Genomic DNA, 6,100 nt, shown 5'->3' with positions numbered 1-6,100 from the left:
GAAGTTGTATAACGTTCTTCATTTAGATGATGGTAATACTCGGTCCATAAGTAACGTGATCGTAACTTTAACATTTTCTTTTAACTTAACCCTTTGTTAATTTGTAATAAGTTTGTTTCATGTTCTTATGACTTGTAAACTACAGTACTTGGAAAACTTGTGAAGTTTCCGAACGAAACAAAAACCCATGACTGCCGTGTAATTTTATCTTCATGTTTAAATGTTTTCCGAGAAATACAAACTTTTAAACATAAATTCTCTTTCATAAAGGTTAAACAAAATATAACTAACGAAGCTAAAACTTTCTACAAATCTCTGTAGAAGAGACTGAAGTGCTGTTCTGGACTATTCATCATATTGTAAAACACGTTGTTTATTAGTTTATCCAGGAACTACACAATACATGGTGGGAATTTCTATGCGAGGTCTTAACTTTTTACCCACCTCGAGATGGAAGTGGGGGCTGTACTCGAATACTTTTTGGTTAAAGTTGACATGGCAGATATGTAGTTCACCCCCTCCCCCAAAAAAAGTTAGGAAGAGGCTAGAGAACACTGAATTTTCCCCTCAATTTTGTTCCCTCAAAATCAGTTTCCCTCTGAGCGTATCGGGCAACTTTTTTTATATATGGCGGTATCGGGCAACTTTTTTTATATATGGCGGTATCGGGCAACTTTTTTTATATATGGCGGTATCGGGCAACTTTTTTTATATATGGCGGTATCGGGCAACTTTTTTTATATATGGCGGTATCGGGCAACTGGCGCTTTTTTTTTATATATGGCGCATCCCCTCTAATAGCTGGGGAAAGGGAGCTGTATATCCACTTGTAGAACCTACTGGAGTATTGAGGATAAGTTTTCGGAGTCACTTACTCCACATCTGGCATCAGTTTTGTGTTCACTGGTATTTTGTACCATCCCAGTCATCGTGTTTGAAACTTGTATTTATACCCGTAAACTACCTGGACCGAAGGTGGAACACCTGTTTTAAGGGTTGGTTTACGGCTGCACGTATAAACCTAGTTGCTTCTTTTCTAAGCATAAACTTGTTCCAATGGATCGAATCTGGTAAATAGCAACCAACGCGTAATTCATAGTTTGTTGTGGTGACGGCTGAAAACCCGGAGAAACTACGTAACGTACAAAAAGTTCGTAAGACATTAACTTAAGACAGACATGAGTTATTCACTTTAAATTTGATAACTGTCATATTGGCTATCAATTTTGTGTATTGGTAACCGACCACTGTTGTATATCATATTACCTTTCAGCTTTTATGCGATACAGTGGCTACTAGTTTTCGTTACCCGTTTCTCTTCATACGGAGAAAAGATTCTACCATTATCAGCTAATCGTGTGACTAACTTGCTTTAACTTCGCTTTATCAGTTACTTGTACATCACAATCGCTGCATTTGCAATTTATCAGTTACACAAATGACCAGTGCCTTTTATTGAAAGTATTTACTCAGATGCTCATTCGACAAATGTTGCTTTTATTAAATGTTTTATCAACTATAGGGTTTTCTGATTTACTTTGTAGATAAGAACAGTAAACTAGTGTACAAAGTACATGATTCCACCCATCACTTTCTATGACATTTAGAAATACTGAAAAAAAATCTTTAGTTTAACGTGATAACGGTGGTAAGGTGTGGAAGTTATCATTTGTGGGTTTTCTCGCATTTTTTTCCTCTACGGTTTGAGTTTAGTTGATGCGTAAGTTGTGCTTGGCGTGCGATCTTTGCGAACAAGTGTTGACTTTACGTGAAGAGAGAAAGTTAATTTGTTTAAGCCTAGTGTTATTTTTACATATTGTTTCGTAGTTGAAGTACTCATCCTATTAGTTGATGGGAGTTAACCACTACTATAAAAATTACCACCACCCCAGTTTTATCGGACGTTATCCTGTTGAAGCCAGTTGATAATCATTGTTTATAACTTTAAGTTGGAGTTTGGCAGAAAGTGTGTTGGGTTTCTGTCAGCTGATTTATAAGGAGTAGGACCTTGCTAAGCATTTTTGTAGAAAATTCTAGCATCAGAAGTGCTTAATCAGCCTAAATTCTTTTGGCCAAAAGATGATGGTTTTTTCGTGTTACAACTACAAAGTGCTACAAGATCACATTTGAGATAAAATGTATCAAAATAACTCTACTGTTCAACTGTTATTACTCCACACATACGGGTACTTGTAGAATTGTCAGTACCAAGTGTCTTCTGTGAACAACCCTGTTTAGGAGTCTGTCTTAAAGAGCAGCGGTCTCCACTGTACCATTACCACAGCTTCTACACGTATGATCATCATATGGTTGCTACCATAGACAGCCATGGTCCATTTGTGAAGGAAACGATAGAATTGTAACTACGGATTTTTACGGAGGTAGCTAAAACCAGGCTAGCAAGTGTAACGTCTACCTTCTTACTATGGGTATCTATTAACACACTTTAATTTGATATGATTACACTCTGATACAAACACTTTGTTCGAATCGACTAGAAAGTAGTGCTGTCCAAATGTCGTTCGTTTTACCTGGGGGTAAAACCATCAGAGTTCAAAACTAGTGTGATATAAATGCATCTTATACTACAACAAACGTTAAACTAATCAGTGAAACAATGGTTATAAAATATTTCTAACTCAAGCACTTTCGAAAAGATGACTCTTCAGAAGAATAAATAGTTTAAATGTACGTTAGCATCAGTGTCTATATATTTCATTATATTCGTTAAACATAACCTCTTATCCTCCTGACAAAGAATGGTCAACTATTCGAAAGTGTTCGACTTTTGAGTCCAGTTTGAAAACGTTAGTTTTTGTATGTGATTCTATGTGCTAACGTCTGTCAGAATTTGATATATTTCAGTATACACGATTTAACAAACATTGGAAACTCCAAATTTATTTTCGAAATGACACGACGTATATACAGACTATTTCCTATAGATGACTTCAATGACTTAAACATGTTTTAATCGATTTCTATCGAAATTATTTTTCACTGCTATCATTAAAATCATGCAGCAGAATCTCGTATTTTCTCCTACGTAATGAAAATGTAACCTATTTGTTTCACAAGTTTGTAATCAGTTTGCTTTATACGTCAACATCTTTAACGTTCGGAACCAATCGTTTGCTATACTATCTTTATTTCAGAGACCAACTCCTTTTTACTTTTTATGGGTTTAAATGCACGACTTCAATGTTCGATGTCCGTGTTGCAGGATACATGTATGACAACGTACTTATGTAAATATAGTACATATGGACGTCACGGAAGTGTTATAGTTTACACTGACTACTCACAGCGTATGCTGTGCCTACAGCAGTTACTATACGTAACAGTTGCTATCAATTTCTTCATGGTACCGTCATCTGAACTTTTTAATTTATTTTCTCTGCGTCGCAAAATAAATCAACAATGGCAAAACTCGGCCGAACTGAAACTAAAGTTCATTCAACTAGGACTAGTAGTTGTGTTGTCCGCTAGAGCATCCATCAATACACATTACAACCAACTCAGACTAAATAAAATATTAAACTGTAAAATACATTTAACTCTCTTATTTTATTTTAGTATCCTAATTTATCGTATGATTTACGTAATGAGCGCACTGGAGGTCGGGTACTATTGAGTTTTGTAGATCTGTTGTGTTTTTTAATTCTAATTTTTGTTTTTTCGATGTACTGGAATCTACATTCACAGGGGCTTCTCCATTGGATCTTTACGTGATTGTGTGTATTAACTACTCTAGTACAGTGTTATATCATCCTTAATATTGTTCCATTCACATATCTTCCATGTTTTCAAAGAAATTTTTGCTACAGAGGATTATAGCTGTCTGTGTTATTTCCTTGTTTGTTCTCGGTGTTTTATATATTTTATGAAGTGTTTCGCGTGTAGTAATTTGCTCTTCCTTATTTTCATCAGTATTAGAAATGTTATTCATTCTGGAAATCAGGCGGGTTATAACACTTGCTTGTATTAGCATTGTTAATGGTTTCGATTCGTAGTCGAGGTATTTGTTAGTATCTGTGAATCGCTTATAAACTCGTGGAATATTGAGTTATACAACTTGGTAACTACCAGGTGAAGGAATGAATTTTTATCTATTGCTATGTAACCTTTCAGTAACATTAAAGGACTGCATAAAAAGATGCACCGAATTAAATATGAATATCTGACTAAACTAAACTTAGTGTAAATATGAATCTCTCTATACCTGATGTTGAAGAAAATGGTAAAATAAAATATCAAACAGTCTTTAGTTAATATAAAAACAACTAAGGTGACGAGTGGCGCGCGCGCACACACACACACACACACACAGTACAGATATTCTTCAAATGAAGCGAACTCTCTCATTTCACAAATAAACACCTACACAAAGTTTAAATAATATTGGCAGAGTACCACAACTATATATAAAACGTCATTATTCGTAGAACTAATGTATCGTGCAATTCGTTGGACATTCCAACAGCAAAAACAGTGTATAATAAGGGTGAATTGGGGATTAGAAATGGTTGGGGAATATTAGTTTTATAGTGGCCCCCCGATGAGGCTAACGGAGATTAATTCTTGAAAAACTGAGTGGCATTGATACCCAAACGCCGACGTGGTAATGGCACTCGACTCGTAATCCGAGGGTCTAGTGTTGGAATCCCCGTCGCACCAAACATGCTCGCTCTTCAAGCCGTGGAGGCATTATAATGTCACGGTCAATCCCACTATTGGTAAGAGTAGTCCAAGAGTTGGCGGGGGGTGGTGATGACTAGCTGCCTTCTCTCTAGTCTTACATTGCTAAATTAAGGATGGCTAACGCGGATAGCCCTGGTGTACCTTTGCGCGAAATTCGAAACAAATCAAACCAAACGCAAACACTGTATAGCCTATATTTTGAACTAATCTAAACAAATTACTTACGACGGATTATTGGTCCAATCCGCCGTGTGATATATCTTTTAACACCAGCCACGTAGTCAAAGTGCTACAATAACTACGTAGTATTACAAATCAATATCATTCAACAGAAGCCTCTTTCATGAGAAAGCTTTAAACGACGTCAAAAAGAGGATGAACCATAACAATAAGTAACCAAGGCAACCATACGTGTAGTCGCATATCAGAACGGATCTCTGTTGTTAAACCTATAGGTTTGCTTTTATAGGTGCGTTTGTGTACAGGTTTGAAAATGTTAGGTGAGCAGAAAATGCTTGCTAACATAAATAAAAAAGAAAACTAATATGCTAATAATGATATTCGATCCGGGCACTGTTTGTCTCATAAGTTCGTTTTTGTGTCATATACACCGAATTTAACTTTTATTAGTTTATGTACAAAACAACACATTTCTTAATTAACAATTACTTCCGACCAAAACCACCTAATCACGAAGTTCAAAACTGAACATGTTTCCTTCTAATGAACGTATCTAAGTAAGTAGTGTTCAAACTATGTTACTTATAAGAATTAGAAATCCGAGTTTCATCAGTTGGGTACATCCTGCTGGTAAAAGTATTTTGCGGTGTAAAGCCAGTAATATCTCGTAAGGTTCGACCAACCATTAGTTTTCAGGGACAACTTGATTAACATATAACGGTTTGTTTCTGAATTTCGCGCTAAGCTACACGAGGGCTATCTGCGCTAGTCGTTCCTAATTTAGCAGTGTAAGACAAGAGGGAAGACAGCTAGTCATCACCACCCACCGCCAACTCTTGGGCTACTCTTTTACCAACGAATAGTGGGATTGACCGTCACATAATAACGCCCCCACGGCTGAAAGGGCGAGCATGTTTGGTGTGACGGGGATTCGAATCTGCGACCCTCAGATTACAAGTCGAGCGCCATAAGCAGCTGGCTATGCCGGGTCTAATAGATTGCACTTATAGAGCTTCAACTAGTTTTGAATTATTGCGTGAATGTAATGTTAAGAAATTCTTAAATAAGAATGGAGGTACGATCTATTTGATAAAGAGAACAGTTTACCTCTTTTTCGAATAAACGAAAGTCTCGAAACAACAATGTGTGAAATTATCAAGTGTGCGGTCTTTACAACTTTGATAAACACACTATCTATTATAAAAGCTGCGTATCCCCC

This window comes from Tachypleus tridentatus, chromosome 9, assembly GCF_004210375.1.
Source record: "Tachypleus tridentatus isolate NWPU-2018 chromosome 9, ASM421037v1, whole genome shotgun sequence".
Taxonomy (NCBI): domain Eukaryota; kingdom Metazoa; phylum Arthropoda; class Merostomata; order Xiphosura; family Limulidae; genus Tachypleus; species Tachypleus tridentatus.
Note: the sequence above shows the minus strand (reverse complement) of the source record.